Raw genomic sequence first — 22,876 nt, 5'->3', positions numbered from 1 at the left:
AATTCTCTCGCCGCTGCTCGATTTCCATGTTCCTCCGCGTAGCTGATGGCCTTCAGTTTAAACTGTGCTTCGTAAGCGTGTCTCTTTGCCATTTTCAGGGTTGTTAAAACAACGATGTCCTGCATAACGCACATACCTATTCTTTTATACAGGTATGTGCAATAAAGTCAACGCACACACTTCACCCTTTAGCGTTCTCATGGTGTTCTCTACTACGTCCTCCTTACAACACACAGGGCGCACTGCGCTATAGGGCGCGCCGCACTTTTTGAAGAAAATCTAAGACTTTTAAGTGCGCCTTATGGTTGTGAAAATACGGTACTTCAGAAATGTGCAAAATTAAAAAATGGTCAGACACAGAATCTGAGCAGTGATAAGAATAAATTTACAGTGATGTAAATACAGTGCGCATGCGCCAACCAGCGTGCAGCCTGTTACAGTCGCTCCTGCTTTTCTCTTGGTTTAGCTCTTTTTTGTTACGTATTCTTTTTTTTCTGACTTGTATTTACATCCGTTTATTATCTCTTACTCAATCATGTGGATTGAGAGAGTTTTTGTTCTTCTGGTGGCCGTGGAACTGTTACTTTTATCAAGGAATGGGACCGCGGCACATCTCCTACACGCACGGACTGTTTACTCCAGAGATCAGCTGATCGCCCTGATGCCGGCCGGCTCGCTGGCCAGGCCCGCAGAAGTACCAGCTGAAATTTGGAGGAAAACACATGGGGGATGCAGAGGTCAAGGACAGAAGAGAAGAAAAAAGGAGATGGTGAGACAGCGGAGGCTCGAAGCGAGGAGGAGGTATAAACCGTGTCTGCCATCTATCGTGATGGGAAATGTGCGATCATTGGCAAATAAAATCGATGAGCTCTCAGCACTGGTACGGAGTCAGAGGGAATACCGAGAGTGTACCCTGATGTGTTTCACCGAATCATGGATGCACCAGGACATTCCCGATGAGAATGCTTCCGTGGAAGGTTTCCACACTGTTCGGGCGGACAAGGACAGCATCGCTAGCGGTAAGCGGAAAGGAGGTGGGCTTGCTGTTTTAGTTAACAAGCGGTGGTGTAACCCTGCCAACATAACAATCAAAGAAAGGATTTGTTGCCCAGACATTGAACTGTGTGCTGTTGGACTCAGGCCGTATTATTTACCCAGGGAATTCTCTCACGTCATCTTGGTGGCTGTTTATGTTCCTCCCTCTGCTAACCCCACAGCTGCATGTGACACTATCCACTCTGCCATAGCTCGGTTACAGACTCAGCACCCGAGTGCCTTTATTGTGATCTCGGGTGACTTCAACCATGTATCACTGGACAATACACTAACAACATTCAAACAATATGTGGACTGTTCCACCAGGGGAGAGAAAATTTTAGACTTACTTTTAGACTTTATGCTAACGTCAAGGATGCATACAGCTCCTCCTCCCTCCCCCCACTTGGTAGGTCAGATCATAACCTGATTCACCTCACCCCCCGCTATGTGCCAATTGTGAGGAGGGAACCTGTGACCACCAGGACTGTTAGGAGGTGGTCAGAGGAGGCAATAGCGGAAATACAAGGCTGTTTCGAGGTGACCAACTGGGAAACACTCTGTGAGCCTCACGCCGAGGACATCAATGGGCTTACTGAGTGTATCACAGACTACATAACTTTCTGCACCGACTCCATTGTTCCAGCTCAGACTGTTCATTGTTACCCAAATAACAAGCCGTGGGTGACTAAGGACATCAAAGCCCTCCTCAACAACAAGAAGAGGGCTTTCAGAGGGGGCAACAAAGAGGAGGTGAGGAAGGTCCAGGTGTTACTAAAGGACAAGATCAGAGAGGCTAAGGACAATTACAAGAGGAAGCTGGAGTGGAAACTCCAGCAGAACAGCATGAGAGAGGTGTGGAGGGGCATGAAGACCATCACTGGATTCAGGCCAACCAACAGCAGGGGAGCTGAGGGAGGTGAGAATAGAGCCAACAAGTTGAATCTGTTTTTCAATAGATTCGACACCGCAGTGTCTGCTCCCACCCCCACAACCTCACCTGTAGTCAGCCTGGAATCCAGAGCCACACCACTTTGCCAGCCTCTCTCTTCACATGGCGCTGTTGCCTCCTGTGAGATTCCTGACACCCCTCCCCCACCTTCACTCAATACCAGGTTGAGATGCAAATGAGGAGACTTCACTCACGCAAGTCTGCTGGACCAGATGGAGTGAGTCCCCTCGTCCTCAAGACCTGTGCCCCCCAGCTGTGTGGAGTCTTTCATAAACTATTTATGCTGAGTCTGAGTCTGCAGAGGGTCCCAGTGATGTGGAAGACATCATGCCTTGTCCCTGTACCGAAGACGCCACGTCCCAGTGGCCCCCAGGATTACAGGCCCGTGGCACTGACCTCCCACATCATGAAGACCCTGAAAAGGCTCATCCTGGACCAGCTGCGACCCATAGTAAGACCACATCTGGATCCCCTTCAGTTCGCTTATCAGCCTCGTCTCGGAACTGAGGATGCCATCATCTACCTGCTCAATCGTGTCTACACCCATCTGGACCAGCCGGCGAGCACTGTGAGGGTCATGTTTTTTGACTTTTCTAGTGCTTTCAGTACCATCAGGCCGACCCTCCTGGGTGATAAGTTAGCAGCGATGCAGGTGGATGCTTCTCTGGTGTCCTGGATTGTTGATTACCTGACAGGAAGACCACAATATGTACGTCTCCCACAGTGTGTGTCTGACAAGGTAATCAGCAACACAGGGGCACCACAGGGGACTGTCCTCTCCCCCTTCCTCTTCACCCTCTACACCACAGACTTCAGCCACTGCACAGGGACCTGCTATCTTCAGAAGTTTTCTGATGACTCTGCGGTGGTTGGATGCATCAGCAGGAATGATGAGACAGAGTACCGGGCTGTGATCGACTCCTTTGTCACGTGGTGTGAGCAGAATCATCTGCAGCTCAACGTGGCAAAGACCAAGGAACTGATCGTGGACTTCAGGAAGTCTTGTCTTAATGTTGGTTTATAATGGAGCACTGTAACAAAAAATAATTTCCTCCAGGGATCAATAAAGTATTCTGATTCTGATTCTGATGCCTCAAATGGCTGTCAATAGCAGCAGAAATGTTCAGCTCAAACGACTCTGGTTATTATGTCAGTGTCAAGGCCTCTTTGAACCCTTTTCCATGACCAAGCTGAGAATGGATGGTGTACAATTCATAACTGTTGTGATATTTTAGCACTACGGTTAGCATTTACAGGATATTGTTTTATAGTGATATTATACAGGAAAACTGTTACTCAATAAGGCCCATTTACTAGTTGTTTTTCTCTTTCTCTGTAACCTAAGAATTAATGTGTAAGAATCACAGGTTGGTACCTCAAGGTCGAAAATACCACAGAGACCACTTCCTTACTCCCATCCTCCCTTCCTTATCTCTTAGAAAGAAGCTTGTTAAAGGCCAGGTGGTTCGTTTCAGAATTCACTAATGAAAGAACTCTGTATTCTATGTCTAGGAGTGTATTTTGCTGGGATGATCATAAATTGTAGCTGAACTGATAAACTACACAAAGGATACTTCTTTGCTCACAAGGCAGGAAGACGTTCCCTTATTTGGTCTGTACCGGTTTGAACTGAGAATCTGTTGACACACGAACCTTTTTCCTCTATATATACTGTTGTAAGATGAATAAACCTTTGAGTTGATTTTGGGAAAGCAACCCGTATAGTTTCTGTGTCGTTTTGTTCTCCCAGCTGCTCCCGACGTCGTAACTAACACGCTGAATGGCATATTTGACTGTTACTTGAGAATATTTCTTTGAGTTCTATAGGTTATGGACAATCTCTGCTGATAGGTGCTCACGCCTCGAAGGAAACCCGATCCACAGACGGAGATTTCTTTCAATTTGGTGTCAGAAGTGGGATTTGCTGACGAAGGTAAATATGTGTCTTTTTTTATTTATAAGACTGTATTATACCTTTCTCAGTGATTCATAGAGAAACGGGATATACTGACGAAGTTTTCCTTAGTGGCCCAGATAAATGGGACACTGACGAGTCTTCCTTAGCCCCGAATAAAGAAACGGGATATACTGACGAAGCTTTCCTTAGTGGCCCAGATAAATGGGGTACACTGACGACTTCCATAGCCCCGATTAAAGTAAATTAAAAGCAGAGAGATACAGGAGGTTGCCTGTTGTTTTGAAAATGAAAATTGCTAGCAATAAAATCGAAAGTAACCTCAACTTTGCCTCAGCAAAAATACTAACATAAATCCTTCAAGCGTGTAAACCCCTCTGGAAATCACTGAACATGGGTCAGAATAATTAAAAGACCTCAGACAGGTCCAAAAAAAATCGAAATTAACTGCAAAACAAAATAAAATAAAATATAAAGTCACAAATAACGGCTCAGTACGACTCCCACTTCCGGTCACGTGTAATCCACGTCCGCGAATCGGTGAAGACTTTCATGATTACGTATCCAGAACATGTGGAAGTGCTTACATGACTGACTTTGTCTACAACTTAAGAACTGTAAGTTCAATGCATTCTAATTTATTTCCGGAGCCCTATCCCGAACGATTATCGCCAGAAAACAGGTCAGTAGAAATGTTGAATATCATTTGCGATAAGAAAAGTAGTCTGCTTAAAAAATCCTGTAGAAAATATATGATAGAATGTCGTGACGTGATACATCGAATATTATCACTATGGAAAAAGGGACCGGAACCAGGTATGATGCTTTAACATCAAATAAAACTAGTGCAGGCTCTAGCATAGAAAATAAATCTACCACAGGAAAAGCTAGTCTTGCATGTCCAGCCGTTCTGCCTACGGCCCCACCCCCTTACGAAGATGAGACCGAATTAATAGTCGCTGTAGCAGCTGCACGCACACAACGTCAACATTCTGATCTAACCAGCTTAAAAGAAAGTGACAAAAAACCTGAATCAGATGCAATGAATCTTAGCCATCTCCTTGAACAAGACCAGGAAAAACAATATATACGCCGCGAGGAAGAATTAGCAGAACATAGAAAAAGAGAAAAACTTTTGAAAGAAGAATGTGAGGAACTTATGAAAAGCAATTTAGACGACTGTGAAGAAAAACTTTTGCATCAGGCAGTGTCCATAATAGACACCCACATGAAACGCCACGATATCGTGGCTAGAGGTTTAGAGGTAGCTAAAGAAATACCTGTTACCAGAACTTTAATAAAGACTTATCTAAAAGGAAAAAAGGAAAAACAAAGCCAGAATGACAAAGGTCCTTACACCAACACTCGCAAACAATCAGAATTAAAATCTAGTGACGTCAATGACACTTACCCCTTTATGATAATAGGAGATCAGTGTTGTATTCAGCCCCCTAAAATCTCAGAATTAGTGGTAACTATTAAAGAGCTTCCTGATCCTCTTAAAAATCCTACAGCCTTTGTCTTTGCATTACAGAGAAGTACCAGGTATCACCACTTGGGTGGTCCGGATTACAGGTACATATTGTGTCAATGCATTCCTGGAATAACCGAGTCACAACTCATAGGAGAGATAGGTGAATTAGATCCAAAGCATGATAAAGCATCCACAACTGCAGAGTTCTTGTGGGTAGATGATGACAAAATCACCGGTTTCTTCAGGAATCTAAAGAGATTCCTGTTAACAATGTCCAGAGACAAAATTGACTTAAATGCAGTAACAATGTGTAAACAGAAGCCTGATGAATCTATCCTAGTATTCATAAAACGCTTTATGCACTGTTGGGCTAATGAGGCATGCATGCCAGAGGATGGAAATGATCAGATTTTCATTACTACCTTTTTGAACAATATCCACCCTGAATGCTCTCAGTTGCTAAAAGTGACAGCTACTGATAATCTCTACGAACTGAGTAAAGATGCTTTCTTAAAGCTTGTAAAACTGAAGGCCAGTGCAGATCTTTTCCCTACTACCACGAAAGCTAAAACTGTTAAAATGATGTTGAATTTTGATGTTATAGATCCAGAAGAAAGTGAGAAACTAATGTATGCAGGATCACCCGCTCCAGCACAGCAGGGAAGTTTCAGAGGACAGAAAGATAAGAGTAGAGATGTGTGTTTTTGCTGTGGAAGGATAGGGCATTGGTCTGTGGAGTGTCAATTTGCAGCTTCCAATAGAGCACGCGCGTCTCAACCACAGAATGCAGGACAAGCTCCTGCCACTAGGCCTCAGCAGAGCTCTTCCAGTCAAGGTAACTGGCAACTAAAGGGAGCACGCAATAATGGCCCCACATCTAGGCAACCTTACAATCCGCATTATAACCCACAAGGTAGACAAGCTAGAGGTGCAAATTTAGCTCAGTTTTCCAGCAGCCGCAGACACCCAGAGCATGAATCAGAATGGGAAAGGGTGCGTTACAATTCTCACCATGATCTTTTCCCATCATCTGATAATCCCCGGCTGGACCGCCAGTAGGGAGGCCCAGGTGAGGATAAGGGACAGCAGTGTGAAGCACTACACACGATGTTGCATTTGCAACTGTCCCATAACACAGAGCACTTGCCCATATTAGAAGTAGAAATAGATGGTAAGAAATACCCATTTTTAGTGGATAGTGGAGCCACTAAAAGTTCACTGTCTGGAAAATTCTATAATGGGCCTGTTTCCTCTGTGTGTATCAACACTATGGGAATTAATGGAACTATAGTGCAATGCCCTAAAACTCATTCTCTAAAGACACGTTGGGGCCCAAAACCAGATGAAATCACATATCATCCATTTGTAATTATTCCAAACTCGCCTGTGAATTTATTAGGCAGAGATTTAATGGCAAAAATGAATTTGTGTATTTCATTTAACACAAAGGGTGAAATGTTTGCTGATACTGATAACAGTTATGTGTTCTCTGCCTTATGCACCGACATCATGGAGAAGGAACAGCCTCTGTGTCAGCTGGACGCCTCAGCAGAGAATGAAATCAACATCTTTTTGTCCGGTACTCCACGTCACACACTGTGTCAAACACGTGTACAGACGCCACTACCAGGTAATCCCATGACTGGGAGCCACACTTTTGTCTCTCTCAAACTGTTCAACAACATGATAACTGCTCACACCAGTGAAGGTCAAACAGTGGTTTTGTCACATAACTCAGACATAGGTTATGACATAACTACACCATGTCAACACATTGATCTAACCTACCCTATCCACTGTACTATTTCTGCAGTTACGTTGCCAGCTGAATACCAGAATATGACATTATGGTCAAAGGGTTAGAATGATGTAGGATTTATTGACTGTACACCTTATCACGCACAGCTGAAACACAACAAGCCAGTATATGTCAAGCAATATCCCATTTCCGCCGAAAAAGCCTCAGCCCTTGATGTCATCATAGGAGATTTATTGATTACAGGAGTAATAAAGCCCACAGTATCTCCATATAACACTCCTGTCAATCCTGTGCCAAAGCCTAACAAACCTGGCGTATGGCGTTTCATACAAGACTTAAGGCAAATTAATGCAGTCATTATGCCTCTGCCACCTCTCAGACGTTCCCAGCATATTGACATCCATTCCATCCACAGCTACACATTTTACCGTGGTGGACCTGTGTTCCGCTTTTTTTCTCAGTGCCTGTGCATGAAGACACACAGCCGATATTTGCATTCACACATAGACATAAGCAGTACACTTGGACTCGCCTGCCCCAAGGCATGGTAGACAGCCCTGCTGCTTTCTCAATGGTGGTCCGTGCTACCCTGGACAGCTTCACTCCTCCGGAGGGCTGTACTGGATGACCTCCTCCTCTGTGCTCCGAGTGAGGAACTATGTCAAACTGCTACACACATGCTTCTCCAGCACCTCCAACAGACTGGCCACAAAGCATCAGCAAAGAAAATGCAGTACTGTCAGACTTCTGTTCAATATTTGGGATTTACACTGTCTCACGGAAAACGTTTCATGACTGCAGACAGGGTCAAAGCTGTGACCTCCGTCCCTAAGCCCACTACACAGAAGGAAATGCTGTCTTTCCTAGGCATGGTGAACTATTGCAGACAGTGGATACCAGACTGTTCTTTTCATGACCACATTCTGTGTGACTGTTGTAAAAAAGACAAGCCTCCTCGAATACTGTGGTCCACAGAAATGACTGCCTCTTTCAATGCATTAAAGGGAGCGCTGACTTCCGCTCCTTGTTTGGGTCTGCCTGACTACCACTTACCATTCCATCTGTACGTCACAGAGAACGGCACAACCTGCACAGGTGTACTGGCCCAAGAGCATGGCAGTGGCTACCGCCCAGTAGCCTTCTATTCAAAGGTGCTGCCTGTGGTTGTTCAGGGGATGCCGGCCTGCCTGAGGGCAGTAGCAGCTTGCTCTATCATGATAAGGGACTGCGAGAAGTTCACACTCTCACATGACACTATTCTACACACCAATCACCAGGTCACGACCATTCTAGCAAACATAACTACACAACATATGACCGCACAACGTCGCTCAGGTTATGAAGCTACACTGACTTCAACAGCAAATCTCACTATAAAAGCAAACAGCACACCCAATTCGCCAGCACATTTATTGATCCGTATGCTGTGTTCTTCTGACCGACAGGATGGCTCAGACGGGCTTGACGTTCATGACTGCATGACACGCATACAGGAATCCACAGCACCACGTCCAGATCTAGAGCAAACACCTATCCCAGACTCAGCCACGGTTTATGTGGACGGGTTCTGTTCAAGGCCGAATGACAACTCATTTCTTTGTGGCTATTCAGTGGTGACCTTGCCTGACATCATACTAGAGGCTCACTCATTACCATTTCACTCAGCACAAAAAGCAGAGCTCATGGCTTTAATACGCGCCTGTGAGCTACATGTGGATAAGCGTGTGACAATTTACACGGACAGCCGCTATGCGTTTGGCGTCGTACACGACTTTGGCACATTGTGGAGACAAAGAGGATTTAGATCGGCTGACGGAAAACCGATCGCTAATTCTGATCTTGTGCAAAGACTTTTGCAGGCTATACAGCTACCATCGGCCGTTGCAGTTGTGAAAACGAGAGGACACAGTACAGCTGACACAGACGAAGCAACAGGTAATGCCCTGGCAGACGTGACTGCCAAGGCTGCAGCTGCGTCACAGCTCCCACCTCCACAGGAAGTATTATCTGTGCCCCTACAGCTGCCACTTGTTACACTCCCAGACTATTTAGACACAAATGTTGATTTAAAATTCATACAAGAGCAGGCCTCTGCATCTGATTACACCTATTGGGAGAATAATGACTGTACCTTAGATGACAGAGATGGCTTATACAAAAATCTTGAAGGTTTGATTGCCCTCCCATCTTCCCTGCTGCCAGTCCTTGTCCGACATTTTCACGGTGTGAGTCATGTCGGACAAAGAGGGGTAATAGATGCAATAAAATCAAGATTTGTAATTGAAAAAACATTGCATGCAGTAAAAAGCATATTAGCAACCTGCCTAACATGTGCACGAACTAATGTAGGGAGACCAAAAGCAAAACATCAGCATTTACCACAACCAGATTTTCCATTTCATACATTACAAATTGATTTTACACACATGCCAGCACAAGGAAGCATCAAGTACTTACTGGTAATAGTGGATCAATTTAGTAAATGGGTAGAAGCTTACCCAACATCAAAAGAAACTGCAGAAGTAGTCTGTCAAAAGTTGAGCAATGAAATAATACCCAGATTCGGGATACCTCACCAAATTAACAGTGATAGAGGACCTTCATTCACATCAGAAGTAATTCAAAAGTGTGCTAAAACTCTAGGAATAGACTGGAAATATCATGTGCCATACCACCCTCAGAGTTCAGGAGTTGTAGAAAGAATGAATAGGACCATAAAAAAATCGCCTGACTAAAGCAATGATAGAAACAGGAATGACCTGGGTCAAATTACTTCCTCAAGTCCTCTGTGAAATTAGAATGACTCCATCCGCAGCAACCAAATTATCTCCATTTGAAATAATCATGGGAAGACCATTTCCAACACCATGGTCAGCTTCCAGAGGGGCACCGCTATTGGAAGGGGACATAGACACTGCATTGTCCGACTATGTTCACAATCTGGTAGAAACACTGAATAATAACTATCAGAAAGTTTGTCTCTCCCAGCCTCTCCCCTCCACAGCTCCAACTCATCAGTGGAGACCAGGAGACGCGGTGTTGGTGAAGTCGCTAAAACCAAGGACACTCGGGGAGGCCGCGTTTTCCAGCCCCCAGACTGTACTGGCAGTGACGAGAACCAGCATCCTCACAGACGGACAACCTCAGTGGATTCATGCCAGCAGGGTTAAGACCAGCCCAACCAGACCATCTCAGGTGCCGGATCAAGCAGACGATCAAGTATTAGATCCAGCCAGCGCCTGGATCTAATACACCTACACACACGCAATCACTGATTAACACACAACGCCTGAAAGAGCCACAACAAGGTACTCGAACATCCAGCAGGAACAGAAAGCCGAGAGTACCACATGATGTCTAATCTGATAAAGCTAGACTCATTCCATCCTGATAATGGAGAAAATGAAATGCCCATTGTCATCATACGACGCTTATTCAATGTCTCTCGAACCTGGGACCAGGCCAGGAGACGACTGAAGAACTGTGTTTTTCCTTATATATTTTTTTATATATTTAGGTTATTTCACATTTATGATTTGTCTTTATATTATGTTATCATTTCATGATAAAAGGAGGGAACTGTTGTGATATTTTAGCACTACGGTTAGCATTTACAGGATATTGTTTTATAGTGATATTATACAGGAAAACTGTTACTCAATAAGGCCCATTTACTAGTTGTTTTTCTCTTTCTCTGTAACCTAAGAATTAATGTGTAAGAATCACAGGTTGGTACCTCAAGGTCGAAAATACCACAGAGACCACTTCCTTACTCCCATCCTCCCTTCCTTATCTCTTAGAAAGGAGCTTGTTAAAGGCCAGGTGGTTCGTTTCAGAATTCACTAATGAAAGAACTCTGTATTCTATGTCTAGGAGTGTATTTTGCTGGGATGATCATAAATTGTAGCTGAACTGATAAACTACACAAAGGATACTTCTTTGCTCACAAGGCAGGAAGACGTTCCCTTATTTGGTCTGTACCGGTTTGAACTGAGAATCTGTTGACACACGAACCTTTTTCCTCTATATATACTGTTGTAAGATGAATAAACCTTTGAGTTGATTTTGGGAAAGCAACCCGTACAGTTTCTGTGTCGTTTTGTTCTCCCAGCTGCTCCCGACGTCGTAACTAACACGCTGAATGGCATATTTGACTGTTACTTGAGAATATTTCTTTGAGTTCTATAGGTTATGGACAATCTCTGCTGATAGGTGCTCACGCCTCGAAGGAAACCCGATCCACAGACGGAGATTTCTTTCAATAACTTTATTGTACAATGCTCAGATTTCAAAACACAGGGAATTGGCACTGTGAGACTTCCAGAAGCAGTCTCACAGTGCAGCAGTCTCTTCCAGAAGCAGTCTGCTATTTGCTGCAGAAATGGCCGTTTGTGAGAGTGGAAACTGAGCCCCAGGAGGGTGGTCCACTGAGAGAGAGAAAACATGAGTGAAACTGATTGTTGTGTTTCAGTTGTATCTCGGGCTTACTTGCCGTTGGAAGGTTATCTTGTCCATGTCAAGGTTCGAGTTTTTGAGGAGGAAACAAACGACTGCATGGTCCTCAGTAGATGTCAAAATAGTGGTTTTTATTATACACATATATATGTGGGGAAGATGAGCATCATAAACCTTTCAGAGCTGATCTCCCCCGAAAACCCATGTCACAAGGCTTTTATTGCAATGATGCCGTCAAGTCACATGATAAGTATCAGTCAGTTCTCAGAACTCAGGAAGTTCCCCTTATATGGCCTCCAGATGTTTCCACTCAGTCCAGCACTTAGAGAAAACCAGTGTGTGTGGTGTGTATATCTATTCGTGTCTATTGTGAGTGTGTGTATGTCAAACAGAGAGCATGTCCTGAGACGCCCTCACAGTTCTCCATAAGTGTATGCGTGTTCTACATGACTATGTAGGTGCGTGTAGTGTGGACTTGAATGTGTGTACTCTGTGTAAGTGTATTCAATTGTTGTCCAAAACCAAATATGGGGTTGTCTTTAGTCGGCCTCAGCTTTGACAGCATTACAGTGGAATGTGTGGGGAGTGTGTAGTGCATGTATCTGCAGACCTCTTATTATTGCTCAGTTTAACATGAATATGATTAAGCCTGGAATGCAGGATTCTTCTGTAACCATAAATGATAAATGATAAACCATAAGTGATGCAAAAGCAATAATACTGAGTGTGAATAGTAACACAGAGACAGTAGAATAATATTCCACCTGATATCCAGAAGAGGTAAACTGGTTTGCTTCCTGCACATCATAGGAGGGAGACCAGGCAGTTGGTGGAGCGGAAGCAGTTTTGGGGGAAGATTTCCGAGAATGAACCAGCTTTGACAATAATAATGACAGTGATTTGTAACTGGGCAACAGACTGGAAGAAGAGGAGAAACAGCGTTTGGCACACAAGAAAACTCTACACTAGATAACTTGTGGAGAGATCTTTGCTAAGCAGAGATCTGACAAAGAATGCACTCCTGAGTTGGCTCTTAATTACTGGCAGGGTAAGTCAGAAGAATTAGCCACAGGTATGTAGGCCAATGGAGAAACGGTGAAGGTTTTTCCCAAAAGCAGAGCCCAGTTTTTACTTACCCAACCTAGACCTGTGAGAGGAACAAAACTGATGCTGAAAACACAATTATCCTGTGTCTACTGTGACAACGAGAATATCAATAACTATGACCAGCACATATTTTGGATAAATCCCTATAAAACAGGGAGAGAAAAATGTTAAATTTGAGCTTTATTCAGTGGTTTAGTAACAAGCTGCACATATCAAACGTATTGCCCCAGCAGAGAATTGCTAATCGATATCACACTGAAAACATCCTGGAAATCAAAGAATCAGTAAAAAGGTGGCACTTCAAGCTGATTTAAAACTGAAACTCTGAACATAACTTGCTCCTGATAGTTTGACTTTTTATTCTCTCAGCTGCAGACTCACTGCTGTTTAAGGATTTGAGAGTAAAGATCAAATATAAAAGCAGATTTCAAACATATAACAGATTTGATGTGTGGCCTGCAGTGATGGGAATAACAGCATTACAAGTAACAGCGTTACTAACAGCATTAGTAACGCCAGGTCTCTCTTGGAAATGAGCTTTTTTTACCTGGATAAATAAAGGATTAATAAAAAATTACTAATGGCGTTACTTTTTCAGTAACGAGTAATCTAACTAATTACTATTCCTATCGTTACAACGCCGTTACATTTACTAACAAGAAAAAGCGGTCCATTACTCTTTTTCAACAAACAGATGTATGCATCTTATATCAGTTGCATGGAAGTAGCTGACTACGTAAGTAATCTGGACGCTACAGCTTTAAGCAGCTGCGTGCGCTCCCGCGGACGGTAATCACGATCACTGTCGAGCACAACACCTGGAGCTAAGGGGGCAAAACAATCGCATGAGTGCTGCTGTTTGACTGAGGAACAATAAAGTAGTCGTGGTAAGCCAGTCACATGACCACTTCAAGACAAAGCAGCAAGGTGATATATACCAGTTTATAAATTGTGTTGATAGGCCACGTAAAACCAGAATCATGATAAACAATATATACGTGGCGTTTTTTCCTCAATAGTTTCCTTATGTTTACTGTCTAAGGACAGTGCTAGCAAGCACTCTCTGCTTATGAGCAACCCCCCCCCCCCCCCCCAAAAAAAACAAAACAAAACAGAGGACGTTTTAGGAGTGACGGCGAGAGAGAGAGAGAGAGAGAGAGAGAGAGAGAGAGAGAGAGAGAGAGAGAAAGAAACACAGCAGAAAAAGAGAGAGAGCGAGTTTTGAGATGTGATAGATTTGTGACATTTAGCGTGTTTGGAGTGTGTAGTTAATGTTTTGTCTTGTGTAGTTAGTGTGTAGTGTTGTGGATAGTTTTGTGTTGTGTGTCAGAACAATGAGGCGTCTGCTGTCTCCAAGTAGAAAAAGGTAGAAAAAGGAGTGATACACCTGCTGCTGTCAGACCTGCAGGTATCAGGCTGTGATGCTCTCCTTTATAGTGGACAGAGATAATTTTTTTGGAGTGGCACAAATAATTTGTGTGGCATCTTATTGAATGCAGAACAGCTGATTGTTCTGTAAATAGTTTGAAATGGTTATTTAAAAAATCAAGATAAAAGGTAAATGAATGCAAATAACTTTGTTGTTTGCAAAACTTGTGCATAGGATTTTAAAATTGACAATTTATATTTGCATTTAAAGTTATGAAATATGTTTCATTAAACATGTTTGTGGTTGTTACAGTAAAAAAATATAACTTTTTCTACTCTGATTTTATGTTTTTTGTCTGATTTTAGATCAATTGTGTTAATACAGTATGTCAAAATGAAAACATAACTGTAAATTCAGACACGTGAGGTTGTGCTGAAAAGGATGATACCAAACAAGCAAAGTAAATAGTTTTTAAAGGTAAAATGTGGAGGGAAAATCAAAAGTAGTCTGCTTTGGGCCCCGGTCTGGATGGGCCTGGGCCCCCTGGTCCTGGAGGGTTCCAGAGTGTGGGGGATGTACTCCAACCCACCTCTGGCGCTGGTGCCCTACCCTCAATTTTAAATGCATTTAGACACTAAGGGTTTTCGGGAGGAGCCGTGCTGCTCTCTGAGAGGAAGCAAGTACCATGCTCTCCTGAGTTTTAAATGCACTTTAGAACAGCACACAGCAACACTACATATGAGCGGGCGTAGGGAGGTTTGAGGTCTTCACTCAACCTGGTTCTGTTAGCCGTCAGGGCTGGGGGGCTGGGAGGAGGTGCTCGCCGTCAGACTGGGGTCTGGGATGCGGGGCCTCCCTGCTACTGCAGATAAGGAGGTGGTCCGCTTGCCTCCACCCCAGAGAGAAGGGTTACATCTCCTGGGTCTAGGTGCAGCTTGCCCCTCTGAGGGCAGGGGTACCTGGACCTGGGATATAGAGTATGGTTGGGGAGTATAACTGTCTGTGCAGTGTCTATTTGTGTCTGTCTACACGTTGGGTGAGTGCCGAGTATTTGGTTGTGCATATGGGCTGGGAATGCACGTTTGTGTCCGCGTGTGCCTGTTCATCTGTGTCTATATGTCAGGTTGGGTCTTAGACTCAACCTCTCTGGGTACACCTCAGGCCCTCTAAAGTACGGAGGCCTATCTCCCCTCACCACACTCCCTGCCGGTGGTTGATGCCCTCAGACGTTGGTGTGTTGGTGGTCCTTGTCGTCTGGGGCTGGGCGCTCATGTATGTACCGGCTCACCCCTGGTGGCCGATTGGCGGGGCCAGGCGCCTGTAGCCCGGCTGGGCTCCTTCCAGGGGGTGGGATGCCCTCAGGCCTCTGGCCTCTGGGCCTGAAGCTCGGTCCTCTCTGGCACAACTGGCTGCCGGCAGAGCCCGCGGGCACGCCACTGCAACCCCCTCTGGTCTCTGCTCCGTAGCTGCAGGGTGACCTCTCCTTTGGGGCTCTACTCAGCTCTTCCCAGGAGGGTGGCACGGTTCCCCCCCCTTTGGTGGTCTTCCTCGGGTCCATGTACTCTGGGGCCTCTGGATATCTGGGGCCTGGATCTCCTCCATACCTGCTTCATGCCCTGGGGGACGAGGCTATGGCTCCCCACACTCCCTAGCAGATCGTTACATGGAGAAACCTTTGGAATACAAGCATGCTGATCCACACAGGTATGCACAAAGGCGTACACAGAGGTGTTCACAGACGCGGACTACACCTTTCTTGGCTGCTGGCTCAAAGCACATTGTGCGCTGTCTATCTTGCGTGCTGCACAATAGCATTTAATATTTAGTATCTACTGTTATCTACTGCTAGCTAGTTTATTGTGATGGTGCTGTTTTTTTTTATTATGTTGCTCATACCTTTCTCTTCTGTTTTTTTTCTCCAAACAGGTGGTCCAAGTGTTTTGTTTGTTTGTTTGTTTGTTTGTTTTTCTTCCCCCCTTTCTCACCGTCTCTTCTCCCCTTTGGTTTTCTTTCTCTCCCTCTCTTTCTTTCATTCTTTCTCCCTGTCCTATCCCCCAGTCATGTCTGTCCCGTTTGTAGCAACCGAAAATAAAATAAATTCATAATTATAATAAAGGTCAATCAAATGGACCAATATGGCAAGGCCATGATGATCCACTTGGTAAAATAAATCCGCTTGGCATCTTTCTTGGCCTTAAGACAACAATTCTGATGGCTAAAGATCCAAACGGGACACAAAATAAACTAGAAAGTGCATTTTCTGAAGAAACTGCAGTGTGAATGCTTGAATCTGAATGTATGCACTGAAATGAATTAATTACTGAATTTAAGTTAAAAATCTTGAATGAGATTAAAAAAAAACCCGAATTTAACCTGAAAACAAAAGTGCTGAACTGCTAAAAGCTGAAGGTTACACAGAAGAAGAAGTTGGAAAAAAGCTGAAAATGTTTTAATTGTAAATTAGAAAAACCTAAGAAATGAGAAAAGAACATTTAGAGTCAGAAAACATCTGAAAGAATATTAAAAGGTCATATTCTTTGAATCACTGAATGACTAAAATGTGATCCCTCCACTTTGATCCACACAGTTTAAAAAGTTTAAATGCCTGAGCTTTGAAAGACACGGTGTTGGAAAGAGAACAATAATGGCGACAATTTGAGGGTAAAATGATGGCTGTAACACTGTGGACACAGCAGCAGTTGAAAGAGAAGTGCTAAAGATGAATCTTGGTACAGTGGCAGGCAGAGCTCGTTAAGCAGGCAGGTGTGAGCCTGGTTGCTATAGTGACTGCACCCAATGGCTCCATACACACGTACACAGACATGCACCTCACTTTTGCTGCTTAAAATGAACAGAAAAGTCAGGCCGAAACAAATCGCTCCCAAATGAAAAGTATAGGTCGTATTGACGAAATTCTTTCACCGTGAGCGGCAGCAATGTCTAGTCTACCTAATTCTCAGTTTTCATGCCTGTGGAGTTTATTATATGGACGTGGTGACAGTGTAAAAACACCATGCTCTTCTGATTTTCAAACCAACCTTCTGAGCCGTTTTAACATTAGAGTCTATGGAAGAGTTGGAGGGAGGAGGCTGTGCATTGGTGACATTTATGAAAGAACCATAACACCTAGTACAATAGTAAACACATTGGATGAAAGAGGACAGCGATGGCTACGTTTTGAGGGTAAAATCATACCTGTAGAGCAAACGCTGCGGACACAGCAGCAGTTTTAAAAAAGATTTTAAGATTAATTTTTTTGCTCCTCTCACTCTAGCAGTTGAGCTGCCTCACTCTAGCCCCAACATTCCGTCCCATACACACCCATTATAAACTCTGAAACGGGTGAAAAAACATCATGAAACTTAAACTGGAACTGAAGAAAAAGTATAATAGATATTGAAAAGATAAATACAAGTTGAATAGTTGAATGTCTTGTCTTCGTTTTAAAGTTTGAATGGTGGCTCTATGTCAATGTATGTGGAAGTAGTAAGAGTTTAAAAATGAGTAAGTTGAATGAGAATTTGAAGGGTCTCCCCATTGAAATACATGGGAAATTTTTGTTGAATAAAGTTGAATAAAATTAAAAATATAAATGTTAAAAATATGAAAAATAGAAGCAGTCATGTCCAAAAGAATAGGAATCTAACGGTGTTTGAATGGTTTTTCTAAGTTGAACGGTTTTGAAGGAGTTAGATGCCAAAAAACGTACGGAATATATAATAATAACTAGAAAGTGCATTTTCTGAAGAAACTGCAGTGTGAATGCTTGAATCTGAATGTATGCACTGAAATGAATTAATTGCTGAATATTAAGCTAAAAATTTTGAATGTTTAAATTTAGAGAAAATTTAGAGTCAGAAAACCTCTGAATGAATATTAAAAGTTCATATTCTTCTAATTGAAATGAACTTAAAAGATGAACAAACATTTTGGAGAAAATACAAACTTTAATATACAGCATAATGTTTTTCAGCCATATACACATGTGTATATCGTGTTTAATAGTATTACATACATCAATTTGTTTTGTATGTCATAGAAAATAACATAAAAATCTTAAGTCATATTTTACAGCTTCTTTCTGAAAAGGACTAGTAGAATAAATAAAAATAACAAAATTAAATAACTAAATAAAAAATAATAAGCAACATATGAAATACATGAAAATTCAACTTTTAAAACCACATTCCTGAACCTTTAAATTGTGTTGGTTTCTTAAAACATGGCTGAACAGCTGTTTCTATCGGTCTACTTAATCTTCTGATCTGTCTACATGTCTTTTTATTACTCATTCTTCTTTATGTTTTAATGTAAACAGAGTCCACACAGTGGTAAAAGAGAACTGTATTAGAGATTTTTGAGTAAACTCAAATGAAAGCCTAAGGTGGTGACACAGTTTAACACATGCAAATAATCAAATAAAAACATTAGTCCTTTTTGTGAACATGGATAAATAAGTATCAATAGTTTACAGCATTGTTCAGCCATGCCGCTAAATGCTTTTTTTACACATTGTTTTAACCTGGGCTCAGACACGAAGCATTATTATAAATTATAAGTAAATATTATACACAAGGCTTTATCTATCTAAACTCTAAGGACACAAATACGAAAAAAACTATACTTACCAGCTGATACCCCACACTACACACTAGGTGTGCCATGTGACCTGAAACTTTGGTACAAGATCATCATAATCATTCTGTTAACACTGTTTTTTAACACTGTTTGTGTTGCTGTTCAGCAGTTTAAAATGTTTTAGATTGGATTACATGGAATGAATTTGAATTTTCTTGGGGGGTTTTGTGTGTGTTTTGTTCTTAGCAGATTTTTTCTTCCATACTGTTGAATACCAGTTACCACATTTCTGGTCATATGACATCCCGAGTGCCCACTTAAAAAAATCCCCACAGTTAATTCAACATTAAAACAAAATAAAAATATGTTAAATAAATAAAGGTTTGCTCTGTGATGAAATATTAAATAAGCATACATTGTACAGAGCACTAACAATGAAAACAATCCTTTAGCCTGTTGATCAGAGAGAGGCCGTCATTGTATCCATTTAAAACCTGTAATCACAGAGCACAACGTTTCTGTGAAACTATGAAGTCCCATATGATCCTCATCATGTCCAGTGACTTCAGAGTGGATCCTCCCTGTCATCCGGCCAGTGTTTGATGTGTGGCAAGCAGCACAGAAGCAGGATAGCTGAGGACTTTAAAAGAAGAGCAGAAAATAGCAACATATGTAGTTGTAAATGTAAATATCAGTGATACTTGTCTTATCAAAGGGAATAAAATAATGAAAATGTTAACTTACACACTCATTTAGGGAGGATCTTGACACTGCACAGAGGAGGCACAGTCAGTCTGACAATGATGGTGATCTCCAGGGATGTTTTCCTGCAGCAACATTCTTGCCAACTGGCCGTATGATCCAGAGTAGTTGGTTTGTAATAAACAGAAAGGTGTATATGTTAGGTAGTGTGCACTCAGAGCTGGTCCTAAGAAACAAACACATCCTGTAATAAACTGAATACCTGTAGTAGTGCTGCTGCAAATATGAAGCCCTTCTATCATGTGTGGTTTCAAAGAAGGCTCAGTCACAGAAACTGTGCAGTCTGTTCAGTCCTGAGTGTCTCAGCTCTGAAGGGGATGAATCACAGAGGGAAACACCTGAGTACAGACATTACAATACACTCTAACACTCCTAAGGTCAAGTGAAAACACAATTTAAACAGTTTACAAAGAATGAATACATGTTTTCATGGAAATAATGTCATTAACCCTTTTTGTTGTTAGTAAATCTCACCGACTGCGTGTGGGACAAGCTAGAAGGAAGACTTATCACAGAATCTCTCCTGTGCTCCAGATGTGAAGTCTCACGCTCTGATCGTATGGCGATGAAGATGGTGATGATGAAGTTTCTCTGATCTGTGGCATTACAGTTTCTAGCTGCTATGTGCTTCACACTGTTAGATCTTACATGTGAAGCTTGGAGAAGACACAGGAGGACTGTGTCTCTCTTAAAAAGAAAAAAAAAGAAAAACAAAGGAAACCTAACAGGAATGGAACCCCCCCCCTCAACTCCCACCGTAACCCCCCCCCCCTCCCACTCAACTCCCCAACCTCACACCATCCAATGTCTATAAAAATGTAGGGTATCAGCTGGTAACAGAAAGCAAGTGTAACATATGTACTACATATGTAACACTGCTGAAACATTTCTGGCCAGAAATGTGCAGTTATCAACCCAGACCCACCCTAATAAATGCACTGGCCGAAACATGATAAAAGCTCATAAAAATTTATGTTTCATAGAAAAATTTGTCCAAAAATATAATCGTATACTTTTGAAAAAGTTTAAAGTTTATAACAAACCAAATAATAACATTTTTGTAAATAGTATTTCAAAATAGAGGCACACATAAAGTGGCTTAACTGTCATTATTGCTGTAATTAGGTTTGTTTGTTTGTTTGTTTGTTTTTTTAAAAAGCAACCTTTAGTCATTATTGTTCTCTCAGAAACAATGAAGAAGCTGTTGAACATTTATGTGTTGTGTGGGCAATCCTCTGGTCCACCCTCCCTCCCTCCCAGCCACAGTGAGACTGGGGCAGCCTGGCAGGATGTTGAAGCCTGGCTGCAGAGAGGATATGCCTACACTATTCATTTTAAACTGCTATATTTGATTTTTCTGACATTTATAGGTTACTGTTAGTGAATTTTAGATTTTCTGTAATAAATAAAATTGTCATCTTTTACTGATATCATTACTTAATTCATGTAATTGTATTTTATGTAAACAATTCAAACATTATACTGCAATGCAGGGCGTCAACTTTTAAATATCGCTCTACTTTCTTAAGTCATTCAAAAATATAGATATTACTTACTGTATTCAAAGATCTAGATCATGAATCATCACAGGACAATACACAGTATACTGGGTCATGGTAACTATGGTATGTCTTCATGACTCCAGAATGGAGACATCGATCTGGCTGAGAAATGAAAATAAGGTCAAGCAGTGTGTTCTTCTCTGTGGTAGGGGCAGTGATGACCTGTGCGTATCCCCTAGACTCAAACAGCTCCAGGATTGGTTTGTTTGCACTGGATAAAACATTCTCATTAAAATCACCACAAACTATGATGGGATGACAGTCCATGATCTCCAATGAGTCTAATAGGCTTACCAGGTTTTTCAGGAATGGCCTCAGAGTGTAGTCTGGAGGTCTGTACACAACTGCAATCAGAGCACTGACTGGTGCTTCAACCTTTAAAGCCAGAAATTCAAGGTCAGTTACATTATGGATGTACTGTTTTTCATGCACTTGAATGTCACTTTTCACATAAACAGCAACTCCACCACCACTTCTGTTAGCCATCTGGGGAAAGTTTGTGTAGGACAGGTGTCTGTTGCGTTTGAACAAATTATAATTTTCCAAGTGGAGACTCTCTGCGACAAAAGAGCCCCGCAGGTGTGTTTCTGTTAGGCACAAAACATCTGCTAGACACAATTCATGGTGACTTTTGATGTCATTAATGTGAGCTGGCAGTCCCTCTGTATTATGATGAACAATGGTGAAAACCTCTGACCTGCTGAGGGTTTGTCTCACGTGTAGAAGAGGCATCATGTCATCAAGGTTGGCTTGTCTCATGTTCTCAAGTGCTGCAGTGATTTCTGGGTTGGTGAATATTTTTTTCTCCTCCATATCAAGAAGATACAGTCCACTGAGAGACGTCACTCTACTGACAGCTACGTAGGCCATGCCGGGCTCAAAAATGCTCTTAAGAGAGACAACAGCTGATGTGGTTGTCATACCCTGTACCTTATGTATTGTACATGCAAAGGCCAGCTTCACTGGGAACTGTCTTCGTACCACTCCTTTCTGCTTCAGATTCTCCTCTGCTCTCTCAATGTACACCATGTCGTCTGCTGGTGTGCGGTTATTCTTTCCAGATGTCTCATTATCCATTTTAAGTCCAAGCTTGATGATGTGTTGGTCGTTTTCAGAGTAAACTACTCTAAGTAGTATTCCAAAAGCTCCATTAACCAAACCATTTTGTATGTCAATGTTTCTGGTGAGCATGACACGAGCTCCTTCTGCAACTTTCAGTGTGTCTGGTAACTCGTTTTTACCTCCTTTGAATGGTCTGTCTTGAAGTGCCATTCTGCCAGTTCTAGGATCCTTTCTAAAATCATCTGCATGGATGTCAATGATATGAGTGTGGAGCAGAGCCAGTGTTGAAGAGTTGTGTGCATCCACTTCTTTATTAGTTGCAAAAATGTGCAACGCATCAGTCGGACAATGGGCTGGTTCAGTTATGGCCTGTAACAACAAATCTCTATCTGCTTCGCAAAGCTCATCCAACTTTCCTTTTACACGAATTCTGTTCAGCATCTCAGCAAAGACAACATCATCTTTCTGACGCATAATCTCGGTCAGAGTGATCATCTGAAAATGCTCCCGCCACAGGTCGATCTCGGATGGGTCGTGCACACAGAGAGGTTTAGACTGTCGCACTGGGGGTAGCTGATAGAAGTCTCCAACAGCAATGACTGACATGCCTCCAAAGGGTCTCCGAGTCCCTTTGATCTGTTTGAGTCTTGCATCTACATATGCAAAGAGATGTCTTGACACCATAGACACTTCGTCAATGACGATTATTTCAGCATTCAAAAGTTCTGATCTGACTTCATCCAGCTGATTGCCAAGTCCCTGAATGGGAGGTTTTAAGCTTCTCGGGAGCTTGAGTAGAGAATGCAGTGTTGTTCCAGAAATGTTAAATGCTGCAGTCCCAGTGAA

Source organism: Rhamphochromis longiceps, linkage group LG23 (assembly GCF_057381845.1).
Source record: "Rhamphochromis longiceps isolate RC_006_pf linkage group LG23, R_longiceps_female_GT1.1, whole genome shotgun sequence".
Taxonomy (NCBI): domain Eukaryota; kingdom Metazoa; phylum Chordata; class Actinopteri; order Cichliformes; family Cichlidae; genus Rhamphochromis; species Rhamphochromis longiceps.
Note: the sequence above shows the minus strand (reverse complement) of the source record.